This window comes from Cajanus cajan, chromosome 1 (genome assembly GCF_000230855.2).
Source record: "Cajanus cajan strain Asha chromosome 1, NIPB_CcT2T_4, whole genome shotgun sequence".
Taxonomy (NCBI): Eukaryota; Viridiplantae; Streptophyta; class Magnoliopsida; order Fabales; family Fabaceae; genus Cajanus; species Cajanus cajan.
In genome coordinates this window covers 81,001,130-81,015,785 of record NC_138517.1, presented here as the reverse complement: position 1 = coordinate 81,015,785, position 14,656 = coordinate 81,001,130, and the positions used below count along the sequence as shown (strand labels likewise).

At 33.5% G+C, this 14,656-nt stretch overlaps 2 long non-coding RNA genes across 3 annotated transcripts; both read right to left on the bottom strand.

Annotated features, from left to right (window-relative positions):
- Positions 1 to 793: 793 nt before the first annotated feature.
- On the bottom strand, positions 794 to 14,273 carry LOC145952149 (uncharacterized). Its single transcript, XR_014429854.1, has 2 exons — positions 10,974 to 14,273; positions 794 to 1,062 (listed from the first exon to the last, which is right to left on the bottom strand). It is a non-coding gene; the product is annotated as an uncharacterized LOC145952149 (long non-coding RNA).
- LOC145952144 (uncharacterized) lies at positions 1,069 to 9,777 on the bottom strand. 2 transcript variants are annotated; one of them, XR_014429853.1, is made up of 3 exons: positions 4,344 to 9,771; positions 1,448 to 3,426; positions 1,069 to 1,386 (listed from the first exon to the last, which is right to left on the bottom strand). It is a non-coding gene; the product is annotated as an uncharacterized LOC145952144 (long non-coding RNA). The 2 variants fall into 2 exon arrangements; XR_014429852.1 differs by lacking the exon at positions 1,069 to 1,386 and having other exon boundaries at positions 3,224 to 3,426; positions 4,344 to 8,809; positions 9,727 to 9,777.
- Positions 14,274 to 14,656: the final 383 nt, after the last annotated feature.

Genomic DNA, 14,656 nt, shown 5'->3' with positions numbered 1-14,656 from the left:
TTATTTTTCTTTTATAAAAATAGTATAGTTATTATTTACTACAGACAAGAAATCAAGTAATATAAAAAGCAAAGCACATTAATAACAATATTTCATACAAACAACAGACATAAGATCGGGAGCCAATCTACAAACAACTATTTAACGATTACTCCCACACCCCCAAGCGAGGTTTCCCACTCCCCCCCTTACCTGGATATACAGAAATTTGGGCAGAATCTCGCTAAAACTTAGAGCAGAACTTCTTCCCCTAGGCTCCTTCAGTCTAAGCAGAACGTAGAGAGAAAAATTACAAGAGAAGAGAAATGAGAAGTGTTTTAGGGATATATGAAATGAATTAGTGGAGTTGGTGGAGTTGGTAGAAGAATTAGTGGAGTTATTGGATGAGTTAGTGGTGCTGGTGGATGATTTAGTGGACACGTTCTTAAGCACGATGATTTAGACCTTCTAGATGGCAGAATTTGGTCAGGTGGTCTTCATGAAAGTTTTAGCCGTGGCTGTTATCTTTTCAGTCGTTTTGGAATCACCGAAAAAGGAGGTGTATAACTCCAGATATGACCGTTTTAGTGAATAGGAGTCAGGCTGCCAGCGTGAGTCAAAGCTGTTGCGGTGTTTAGAATATTTAACATGGTAGATGAAGGAATTTGAAAATGGTTTCTTCATAACAGTTATACTATTTTCTCTTAGCTTTCCATTGATACAAAGTTTGCATTATTTGGACAACCACAGACCGAGTTATGCCCCAAAACCCGAGGCTTGCCAGTCAGCCCTGCGAAAACGATTTTAACAAACATTCGTAATTAACATTTATACCAAACTCAAGAAGTCATAATAAAACAAAGATTATAAATTAATCCCAGTAAAGGTGGCAGTGCCTCCTAGTTAGGAATCAATTTATAATTTTTGTTTATATCATACAAATATATTTAAATTTCAAAAGAAGGAAAATAAAACATTATTATCCCAGAAAGAAGCCTAGCTAAGCCCGATGTCACATCCTATCAGAGCATGCCCACTTAAGCCTCTAGACTTCATTACCAACATCCTCATGATTAAGATTACCTGCAACATAAATTTAAACATATACAAGAATAACAAGAGGAGTGAGAAACTTCTCACTTAGTTGCAGGTATAGAAATAAAAGTTAAATAGCACACACACATACAATATAATCAATATCATATATATATATATATATACATTTATAAATCATGCAATGATTTTATTGACTCGACTCACAAAATGCATGCATGTGGCGCCATACGGAAGTTTCAGAATTTATCACTGGTGACCCAAAGGTACACCTATCACTGGTGTTCATACACCTCGTTAGCATGTTACATCACTGGTGTCCCGAAGGCACACCTATCACTGGTGTTCATACACCTCGTTAGCATGTTACATCACTGGTGTCCCGAAGGCACACCTATCACTGGTGTTCATACACCTTGTTAGCATCACTGGTATGCGGCCTCAGCGGCACACCTGGAATAATATATGCATATGATGCATGTCATACATTCATAGACTCAACATTTAGCATATTACACATATAAGATTCATATTTCATAATTATGATTTATTTTATTAATCCAACTTTAATAGTCCAATAGTCCAACGGTCCAATGGTCCAATCAGTCCAATAGTCCAATAGTCCAACGAATAGAGATATAAATTATCCTAAGAAAACTCTTAATTTTACTAATTGAATTAGGTATCTCTCACTTAAGAACAACTTCTACCTTAGATAGCTCTATGTTATACCTTCGCAAGAAATTACATAGCCTAGAACACTCACCTCATACAATCAAAATCATAATCTAGCTAAGTTTATCTTAGATATATCTTCACACTTAACTCTAATATGATGGTATCACATCCTAAGGTCAAAACCTCTCATTAACACACAAATATCCACTAATTGATCCATAAGGTCACATACTTGCATATCAATTCATATTAGAATACCTCTTTCACATATATCATCCCTAAATATGTATGAATTTATCACCATGAACCAATCATATCATTTGAATCAACCTTTCAGTGACCAGACCTTAAAACATCATCAAATCCATTTTTATCCTTGTTATGCCTAAAATCTCAAAAATATCATGATAGCATATATCTACCTAACACACAGAGTTATACTCATCCAAATGATCTCAAACCTATCTCAAACGAAAGGTAAATGAATAAGCTACAATTCTTATGAAGGCATAAGATTTCAAAAAGATCACCTTCCTAACTAAAAATTCAGAAATCATTTCAAGTATATTCAGCTCTTATAACTAAACTTCTGATCACCAAAGTAGTCATAACTAAGGTTCTAGACCTCTGTTTTATCTTATTCTAGTTCCATTGGAAAAATAATATCCCAAGCCACAATTCTCATGAAGACCACAAAATCTGAGTCTGTCATATGATACTCATACTAGCACAACAGAATTTCAACGAAAATAATCCCCATATCATAAAGCAGTAGTGTACTAACATTTCACAAAATACCTCAACCATTTCAAATTCACTCCTTCCCACCTTAACTCATATTCAAGTTTTTCATTACAAATCCTAGACCAAAACAGCTCACAAAGGACTTAGAGAATAAAATTCACATACTACCTCAACCATAAAAGTTAACATGCAAGCACCAACACTCAAGGAACGTACCAATCTCTCATCAAAATATCAAAACTCCAATTCTCAAATACAACCTCCTTGGATTCAACCACTACTACTATAGATTCCTAACTTCCATTAACCGTAAACTATTGAAAAATCATCCAAATCTAAGGTCTCAATAATTTCTAGTTGATTATCAAGGCTTTGTCCGTACTATTGGTACATAAGCTCACCATACGAGTGATACTACTCAATCACTACTTCTTACGTAAGCAAAAAGTATCAAACAAATAAGCAATTATGAAAAGATCAATCAAAAATAGCATCATCAATTTATATCATGTCTATCAGACAAATCCTGAGAATACAATACATACAAATAAATAAATAAGAACATAATTAATCATCACATTAGCACATCAATCATCTCATCACATTATTAATCTACCAAACAAGCATAGTAGACTCATAACTCACGGCCGATTGGATCGGCCTGCTCTGATACCACTAAATGTGACACCCTTACTACCCCAACACATATATGAAAAAAAAATTTTATAATACATTTAAGAAGGTTAAATTTTCTAAGTTGGTAAAAGGGTTCACATAAAAAAATTCGACAATCACATTAATAGAGATATAAAACATAAAACACAAGAGTTTTACAAATTGTTTTCAAAACAATATTACAGTGCCAAATACACATAAATATTTCATCCTAGAAATCCTCTGCCCCGATGAGAGCATTCCCAGAATTTTAACTGTTGGCATCCTAGATGCCACTCGTAGCTGGATCTTCTTCTCCTAAAATATCCACAGTTTATACGGTGAGAAAAGAAAATATCTATATGCAAAGTACATACAAACACATCACAATATAATCTCATAATAACTCATTATTTAATAAAATATTCATAAGCATTTATCTATATATATATGTGTGTGTGTGTGTGTGTATCATAATTTATCAACCATTCATCATATTCACATCTCAATTCACAATTACATCAATCCATCACAATCCACTTGAACATTACAATTCATTCATAATCCACACAAATTTCACTATGTCAAGGTCACGCTACCCTTTTTCCAACCTAGGGCCGTGCTCACCCCTGACATAACACTGTGCCAAGGTCACGCTACCCTTTTTAGTAGCCTAGGGCCGTGCTCACCCCTGACATAATACTGTGCCAAGGTCACGCTACCCATCAGCTTAGGGTCGTGCTCACCCCTGGTCATCAGTACCATAATCATATCTCATTCACATCTCAATCACATTCCACACTTCTCATTTCATAACTCAAATTCACATCACGTACATAATTCCACATCACATACACATCACATACACAACAGATAAGCCCAACAAAATGAGGGTTTACACACCCCTCAAGCAATTCACATCAAGATCATCCATTCTTAACGAGTAATATAGCAATAATATTCATAAATTATAATAATCAATAAGATAATCAATTTAATATAACAGTGAAACTCATAATTATTCCAAATTCTAGTTCACAGCACTTATGATTTCTTCTTTCTTCCCAGATCATTATTCCTACAATTTGGCATATCTATAGACCTCAACACATAATTTCAATAGAACTAATGATTCTTCAAATAAAATAATTATAAAATCATAATCCTAAGAAATTCTTCCTCTACCCAATTCCCTCATGTACTCTACATATAAATAATCCCCTTTTCCCCCGTACCTGGATGAATAGTAACTTGAGCAGAACCTTCTCTTCTTAGATAGGGACCAGAACTGTAAATAGACCAGAGCTTCCTCCTATGGATTCCTCTTGGTCTTCAAAGAGAAGAAGAGGAAATGAGAGAGAGTAGAAGAGAAGAGAGAATGAGAATTGAGGGATGGTTTGCAATGGAGAAGTGAAGGGCTATTTATAGCCTTCATAACACATTAAAATATAAGTAAAATGGGCTTAGTGGAGTAATATGAAATGAATTAGTGGAGTTGGTGGAGTTGGTAGAAGAATTAGTGGAGTTATTGGATGAGTTAGTGGTGCTGGTGGATGATTTAGTGGACACGTTCTTAAGCACGATGATTTAGACCTTCTAGATGGCAGAATTTGGTCAGGTGGTCTTCATGAAAGTTTTAGCCGTGGCTGTTATCTTTTCAGTCGTTTTGGAATCACCGAAAAAGGAGGTGTATAACTCCAGATATGACCGTTTTAGTGAATAGGAGTCAGGCTGCCAGCGTGAGTCAAAGCTGTTGCGGTGTTTAGAATATTTAACATGGTAGATGAAGGAATTTGAAAATGGTTTCTTCATAACAGTTATACTATTTTCTCTTAGCTTTCCATTGATACAAAGTTTGCATCATTTGGACAACCACAGACCGAGTTATGCCCCAAAAACCGAGGCTTGCCAGTCAGCCCTGCGAAAACGATTTTAACAAAAAGAAAGTTTTTCAACTATTTAATTAAGTCCATTAACACACCTATCTTTCTAAAACCTACAATTAATCATAAATGGAGTGTAAATTAGCTACAATTGAAATAAAAGATAATCCTCAAATTATGACCAAATACTATGTAATAATAATAATAATAATAGTAATTACCATTTTGAAAATTGGGATGTTACAATACTTCCCCCCTTTTAAGAAATTCGTCCTCGAATTTCCGCAACGAAGAGGTTTGACTATGACTTGTTCAAGATTCTTTCTAAACTTCCTAGGAAAACCCACAACAAGGTCTAGACACATTATCTCATTTCCAAATAGGAACATCTAAAGGCTACAAAAGTCCTAAAGGCTTCTGATGTTTTGTCTCAGACTTATACTATACTAAATATGAGTACACACCATCCTCTATTCCTCTCTACACTTAAGGCCACCAAAATATCTTTTTAAGATTTTGGTACATCTTAGTGATTTCTGGATGGATACTAAGAATACTCTTATGTCCTTCTTCTAGGATTGCTTTATTAAACTCTAGCACACTATGAATGTATAACCTATCCTTAAATCTTAAAATTCCATCCACTCCAAATTTAAACTCACTCTCCATACCTTAATTCAACTTCTCTACTTCTATTCTCATCTTAGACCATCACGCTTCTGCTGCGCCACTTTGATACATTTTAGTAACTCCTAAATAAATTTGAAGAGTTCTTATGTCCTTTCAAGTTTACTTAGCATTCAAATTTGCTCCTTAAAACAATATTGATTCTACTCAGAAATGATTATACGTACTACTACCAATCTTCTCTATTTGATTCCCTAAGAAAGGATCTGACTCCTAGGCTTCTCTAATCTTATCCATTAATTTACTAGTCACTTTAAATATAATCAATTCAATGCTCCTAAGGATAATCTCAAACACCAATCATAAGTCTTAAATTCTTCAATCAAATCCAACCCTTAAATCATCAAAAGTGATATATCAAAGATCAACATAATTAAGGCGTCTGTCACGATATTAAGATTATTTCTAAAGATTAACCACCTAAGCGTAAGTTCACTACATGTACATATCAGATCTCTAATTTCACCACTCCATTTACACCCAAGTTAAACTCTTATTCATCACTTTATCTTATAGCCTCATATCTTATCACCAAATGAATCAACTAATTATGCTTTTCCAATTTCTTTCAAGAATTCACTTGTTACTCGAGTCATACCTAGTTTCACACTACTAGGAGTAATCTAAAAAAATCCATTTCTCTAATCATAAAGGAAGATAAATATAAAGGTTTACTACTCAAAACATCGGTTGCCATAATGGCTTGGCCGAATAATCAATAAGATCAAAATCTTATTTCTCAACGAATTCTAACTATTTCTTTTGGTTAATAGATATTTAAAGCTATTATGATCGCTAAATACCTCAAGCTTAGAATCATATACGTAGTGTTTTCAAATCTTAGTATTCATATTAAAACTGCTAACTCAAAGTTATGGGTAAAGTAATTCCTCTCATGAATTTTCAGTTGCCTAGAATCATAAGCTTCTACCTTTCTTCTTGCCACAACACTCTTCCTGATCCTATCTTTAGAAGCATAACTATATACCACAAAAGTCTTTGTTAACATCTAGTAGTATTAACACTAGCCAATTCTTCCTTAATAGTTTGAAAACTACCTTCTCCTTTGTTATGCACACAAAGGCAACTTTTTCTTAGTCAATCCAGTCAAAGGTAATACTAAGCGACCTAGAGAAGTAAGCGATAAAATGTTTTAGGTACTTAAAATAAACATAGGTCCAGAAATTCCTAATATGGGTTAGCCTTTCAAACTACTGTTGAATTCATGGGTAGGCAAACGACAACTTAGTGAACTGAAACGTCTTAGTAGCTAGAGGAAAAGAAAGCAAAAGCGATTCCTGTAGTAGAGGCGAGTGAAATGAGAGTAGCCTAAACCTCTAACTGCTACCTTAGACATTTACTTAATAAATCTCCTATAAATTATCCTAAGAAAACTCTTAATTTTACTAATTGAATTAGGTATCTCTCACTTAAGAACAACTTCTACCTTAGATAGCTCTATGTTATACCTTCGCAAGAAATTACATAGCCTAGAACACTCACCTCATACAATCAAAATCATAATCTAGCTAAGTTTATCTTAGATATATCTTCACACTTAACTCTAATATGATGGTATCACATCCTAAGGTCAAAACCTCTCATTAACACACAAATATCCACTAATTGATCCATAAGGTCACATACTTGCATATCAATTCATATTAGAATACCTCTTTCACATATATCATCCCTAAATATGTATGAATTTATCACCATGAACCAATCATATCATTTGAATCAACCTTTCAGTGACCAGACCTTAAAACATCATCAAATCCATTTTTATCCTTGTTATGCCTAAAATCTCAAAAATATCATGATAGCATATATCTACCTGACACACAGAGTTATACTCATCCAAATGATCTCAAACCTATCTCAAACGAAAGGTAAATGAATAAGCTACAATTCTTATGAAGGCATAAGATTTCAAAAAGATCACCTTCCTAACTAAAAATTCAGAAATCATTTCAAGTATATTCAGCTCTTATAACTAAACTTCTGATCACCAAAGTAGTCATAACTAAGGTTCTAGACCTCTGTTTTATCTTATTCTAGTTCCATTGGAAAAATAATATCCCAAGCCACAATTCTCATGAAGACCACAAAATCTGAGTCTGTCATATGATACTCATACTAGCACAACAGAATTTCAACGAAAATAATCCCCATATCATAAAGCAGTAGTGTACTAACATTTCACAAAATACCTCAACCATTTCAAATTCACTCCTTCCCACCTTAACTCATATTCAAGTTTTTCATTACAAATCCTAGACCAAAACAGCTCACAAAGGACTTAGAGAATAAAATTCACATACTACCTCAACCATAAAAGTTAACATGCAAGCACCAACACTCAAGGAACGTACCAATCTCTCATCAAAATATCAAAACTCCAATTCTCAAATACAACCTCCTTGGATTCAACCACTACTACTATAGATTCCTAACTTCCATTAACCGTAAACTATTGAAAAATCATCCAAATCTAAGGTCTCAATAATTTCTAGTTGATTATCAAGGCTTTGTCCGTACTATTGGTACATAAGCTCACCATACGAGTGATACTACTCAATCACTACTTCTTACGTAAGCAAAAAGTATCAAACAAATAAGCAATTATGAAAAGATCAATCAAAAATAGCATCATCAATTTATATCATGTCTATCAGACAAATCCTGAGAATACAATACATACAAATAAATAAATAAGAACATAATTAATCATCACATTAGCACATCAATCATCTCATCACATTATTAATCTACCAAACAAGCATAGTAGACTCATAACTCACGGCCGATTGGATCGGCCTGCTCTGATACCACTAAATGTGACACCCTTACTACCCCAACACATATATGAAAAAAAAAATTTATAATACATTTAAGAAGGTTAAATTTTCTAAGTTGGTAAAAGGGTTCACATAAAAAAATTCGACAATCACATTAATAGAGATATAAAACATAAAACACAAGAGTTTTACAAATTGTTTTCAAAACAATATTACAGTGCCAAATGCACATAAATATTTCATCCTAGAAATCCTCTGCCCCGATGAGAGCATTCCCAGAATTTTAACTGTTGGCATCCTAGATGCCACTCGTAGCTGGATCTTCTTCTCCTAAAATATCCACAGTTTATACGGTGAGAAAAGAAAATATCTATATGCAAAGTACATACAAACACATCACAATATAATCTCATAATAACTCATTATTTAATAAAATATTCATAAGCATTTATCTATATATATATGTGTGTGTGTGTGTGTGTATCATAATTTATCAACCATTCATCATATTCACATCTCAATTCACAATTACATCAATCCATCACAATCCACTTGAACATTACAATTCATTCATAATCCACACAAATTTCACTATGTCAAGGTCACGCTACCCTTTTTCCAACCTAGGGCCGTGCTCACCCCTGACATAACACTGTGCCAAGGTCACGCTACCCTTTTTAGTAGCCTAGGGCCGTGCTCACCCCTGACATAATACTGTGCCAAGGTCACGCTACCCATCAGCTTAGGGTCGTGCTCACCCCTGGTCATCAGTACCATAATCACATCTCATTCACATCTCAATCACATTCCACACTTCTCATTTCATAACTCAAATTCACATCACGTACATAATTCCACATCACATACACATCACATACACAACAGATAAGCCCAACAAAATGAGGGTTTACACACCCCTCAAGCAATTCACATCAAGATCATCCATTCTTAACGAGTAATATAGCAATAATATTCATAAATTATAATAATCAATAAGATAATCAATTTAATATAACAGTGAAACTCATAATTATTCCAAATTCTAGTTCACAGCACTTATGATTTCTTCTTTCTTCCCAGATCATTATTCCTACAATTTGGCATATCTATAGACCTCAACACATAATTTCAATAGAACTAATGATTCTTCAAATAAAATAATTATAAAATCATAATCCTAAGAAATTCTTCCTCTACCCAATTCCCTCATGTACTCTACATATAAATAATCCCCTTTTCCCCCGTACCTGGATGAATAGTAACTTGAGCAGAACCTTCTCTTCTTAGATAGGGACCAGTAAAACAAAGATTATAATAAAACACATTAATAGAGATATAAAACATAAAACACAAGAGTTTTACAAATTGTTTTCAAAACAATATTACAGTGCCAAATACACATAAATATTTCATCCTAGAAATCCTCTGCCCCGATGAGAGCATTCCCAGAATTTTAACTGTTGGCATCCTAGATGCCACTCGTAGCTGGATCTTCTTCTCCTAAAATATCCACAGTTTATACGGTGAGAAAAGAAAATATCTATATGCAAAGTACATACAAACACATCACAATATAATCTCATAATAACTCATTATTTAATAAAATATTCATAAGCATTTATCTATATATATATGTGTGTGTGTGTGTGTGTGTGTATCATAATTTATCAACCATTCATCATATTCACATCTCAATTCACAATTACATCAATCCATCACAATCCACTTGAACATTACAATTCATTCATAATCCACACAAATTTCACTATGTCAAGGTCACGCTACCCTTTTTCCAACCTAGGGCCGTGCTCACCCCTGACATAACACTGTGCCAAGGTCACGCTACCCTTTTTAGTAGCCTAGGGCCGTGCTCACCCCTGACATAATACTGTGCCAAGGTCACGCTACCCATCAGCTTAGACTCAACATTTAGCATATTACACATATAAGATTCATATTTCATAATTATGATTTATTTTATTAATCCAACTTGAATAGTCCAATAGTCCAACGGTCCAATGGTCCAATCAGTCCAATAGTCCAACGGTCCAATAGTTCAACAGTTCAATGGTTCATTCATGGATCATAGGTCACAAGTCATGAGTACATATTTCATACAGTCATATCCTCATAGGTCCGCACAGGTCTCATATATACTTCATATACTCAAGTCATAATAAGATCTTCATAAGTTCGTATAGGTATTTTTATTTTAAAACTTATTCATTTTTAACATCAATTACATATTTATTAATTAATAGGAGGCTTAGCCTTCCATATCTTTATTAATAAACAATTTATTTATTTTTCTTTTATAAAAATAGTATAGTTATTATTTACTACAGACAAGAAATCAAGTAATATAAAAAGCAAAGCACATTAATAACAATATTTCATACAAACAACAGACATAAGATCGGGAGCCAATCTACAAACAACTATTTAACGATTACTCCCACACCCCCAAGCGAGGTTTCCCACTCCCCCCCCTTACCTGGATATACAGAAATTTGGGCAGAATCTCGCTAAAACTTAGAGCAGAACTTCTTCCCCTAGGCTCCTTCAGTCTAAGCAGAACGTAGAGAGAAAAATTACAAGAGAAGAGAAATGAGAAGTGTTTTAGGGAGGTTCTGAAATGAAGAATTGAGGGGCTATTTATAGCCTTCAAAAGACATTAAAATATAAGAAAATTAGGTTTAGTGGATGAGTTAGTGGTGGTAGTGGAGGAGTTAGTGGTGGTAGTGGAGGAGTTAGTGGTGATGGTGGATGGTTAGTGGAGTTTAGTGGACACGTCCTTTGGCACTCCCATTTTGACCTTCTAGACGACTGAATTTGGTCACGAGGTCTTCATGAAAGTTGTAGCTTAGGATGTTATCTTTTCAATCGTTTTGGAATCACCGAAAAAGGAGATCTATAACTCCAGATATGACTGTTTTAGTGAACAGGGGTCAGGCTGCCAGCGTGAGTTAAATATGTTGCGGTTTTTAGAATTTTCAACATGGTAGATGAAGGAATTTGAAAATGGTTTCTTCATAAAAGTTATAGTATTGTATCTTAGCTTTCCATTTATATAAAGTTTGTATCATTTGGACAACCACAGACCGAGTTATGCCCCAAAAACCGAGGCTTGCCAGTCAGCCCAGCGAAAACGATTTTAACAAAAAGAAAGTTTACAACTATCTAATTAAGCCCAACAATATACATATGTTTCTAAAGCCTATAATTAAGCATAAATGGAGTGTGAATTAGCTACATTTGGAATAAAAGATAACTATCAAATATAATAATAATAACCATTTTGGAAAACTGGGGTGTTACAATTCTCCCCTCCTTTTAAGAAATTTCGTCCTCGAAATTTTTGCAATGGTAAACTCTTCGCACTCTTACTTCTAATTCTTATGCAACATCACTACCTTGTTGATGTACAACTTTTATCAATTTCCTCAAAGGATTTGCTTAGGGAAAGATCTTGACGAATTTATCCACTTAAACACAAACAAAATCAATTTCTTAAGCGTCTTAGACAAATCTTCCACTAGGGTCTATCTATTCACCATCTTACTTCCAAAATGGAGCATCTAAGTGCTACAAGATTCTTAAAAACTTCTAGTATGCTAACCATAAATATACAATTGCTTTACTCCCCCTCTCTTCATCTTAGGTCACAAAATATCTTCTTAAGATTTTGGTACATCTTAGTAGTTTCTGAATGGATACTAAAGATACTCTTATGACCTTCTTCTAGGATTGCTTTATTAAATTCTAGCACACTAGGAATGCACAACTTATCCTTAAATCTCAAAACTCCATCCACTCCAAATTTAAACTCACTCTCCATATCTTGATTCAAGTTCTCTACTTCTCTTTCCATATTAGACCATCACGCTTCCCCTGCGCCACTCTGATACATTTTAGTAACTTCTAAATAAATGTTAAGAGTAGTCTTATGTCCTTTCAAGTTTTATAACTAAACATCCAACTGTGTCCTTTCTAATCTCTTGCTTATTTGGGTCACTAATAAAGGATCTAACTCCTAGTTCCTCTAATCTCATCTATTAATCTGATAGTTACTTTCAACATAAATAATTCAATGCTACTAGGGTAATCTTACACATCAAGCATAAGTTTCTAAATTCTGCAATCAAATTCAATCCTTAAATCATCAAAATAATAATTTGGTTATCATTGTAATCCAGATATTTGCCACAACATCAACACCTAAGCATTAGATACACATATCAGATCACTAATTTTACTACTCTATCTACAACCAATTCAAACTCTTCTATGATCAATTCTAAAGATCAGGTACCTAAGCATAATGTACACTTGGTATCCATATCAGTTCTCTAGTTTCACCATTTCATCTTCACCCAAGTCATAATCATATCCATCATTTTAACCTATAGCCTTATAACTTGTTACCAAAATAAATCAACTAATTATGCTCCTATAATTTTCTTCAACAATCCATTCGTTATTCATACTTAATCTCACAATACTAGAAGTAACCTTATAATCCAAACTTAAATTTCTAATTTGAGCCAAAAAGATTCATCTCTCTAATCATAATGAAAGATAAAGATTTCCTCAAAACATCAATCACCACAATGGCTAAGATCAAAATTTTACTCCTTAAGAAATTTCAACTATTTCTTTTATCTCGTATTCAACCCCTTTGGTCAAAAGATATTTAAGGTTCTTATGATCACTAAATACCTCAACCATAGAATCATATAGTTAGTGTCTCCAAATCTTAGTATAAATGACAAAGTCGCTAACAAGGTTATGGGTAAGGTAATTTCTCTCATGAATTTTCAATTTCTTAGAAACATAAGCTACTATCTTTTCTTCTTGCCACAATATTCTTCCTAAACCTATTTTCAGAGACATATTTATATATCACAATAATCTTACTAAAATCTAGTAATATTAACACTAGCCAATCTTTCCTTAAGAGTTTGAAAACTACTTCCTCAATTGTTATCCCATACTAATGTAACTCCTTTCTAGTCAATTCAGTCAAAGGTAATAGTAAGTAATTCAAAGAAGTAAGCAACAAAATGATTTGGGTAGTTAAAAATATACATAGGTTCAAGAATTCCTGATATAGATTATCCTTACGGTTGATTCCAAGGGTAGGCAAGAAACAACCTAGTGAACTGAAACATCTTAATAACCAAAGAAACGAAGGCAAAAGCAATTTTTATAGTGAGAGCAGTTTAAACCATGAACAGCTGTTAAAAAAAAAATTACTCACTGAATTTTCATATAAACTATCAAACAAGTCTCCTGATTTTACTAATTGACTCAAGTATCTGTCACTTAAGCACAACTTAGGTAGATCTTCCTCCGCAAGAAATTTCATGGTCTAAAATACTCACCTCATACAATCCAAATTCATACTTAGACAATCTAGTTTAAATCTATTTTTATGCCTAACAACTCAAAATATCATGATAGCATATATCTACCTGACACACAGAGTTGTATTCGTCCAAATGATTTCAAACCTATCTCAAACGAAAGTTAAGTGAATAAGCTACAACTCTTTATGAAGACATAAGATTTCCAAGAGATCATCTCTTTAGCTAAAGATTCAAATATCACCACTAATAAATTCAATGCTTACTAAATTTCTAATCACCAAGGCAGTCATAACTTGAAGTTCTAGATTTTTGTTTCATCTTATCCTAGTTCTATTGAAAAGATAATATCTAAAGCCATATTCTTCATAAAGACCTCAAAATATAAATTTTGTCGATATAATACTCATACTATCATAACAAACTATAATGAAAATATCTTCGACACCAAATAGCAATAATGTATCAATATATCTAATGCCACAAAATACCTCAACTTTTTCCAAATTCACTACTTAATTTTCTCATTCAAGTCTCTCCTTACTTTTCTCAATCAAAACAACTCTCATGTTACCTAAACCATAAATAATTAACATACCAGTAATAACACTTAAGGGAATTACCATCATTTCGATCTCTCACCAAAGAGACAACCACCTTTAGATTCAACCTGCTACAACTATAGATGTCAGAAACTTCACCAATCATAAACTCTTAGTACACTCAATATATCACCTCCCATCCAAGGTTCTAATAATTCGAGTTGGCTAACACTATCATGATTATCATTCCTCTGATTACAAACTAACTT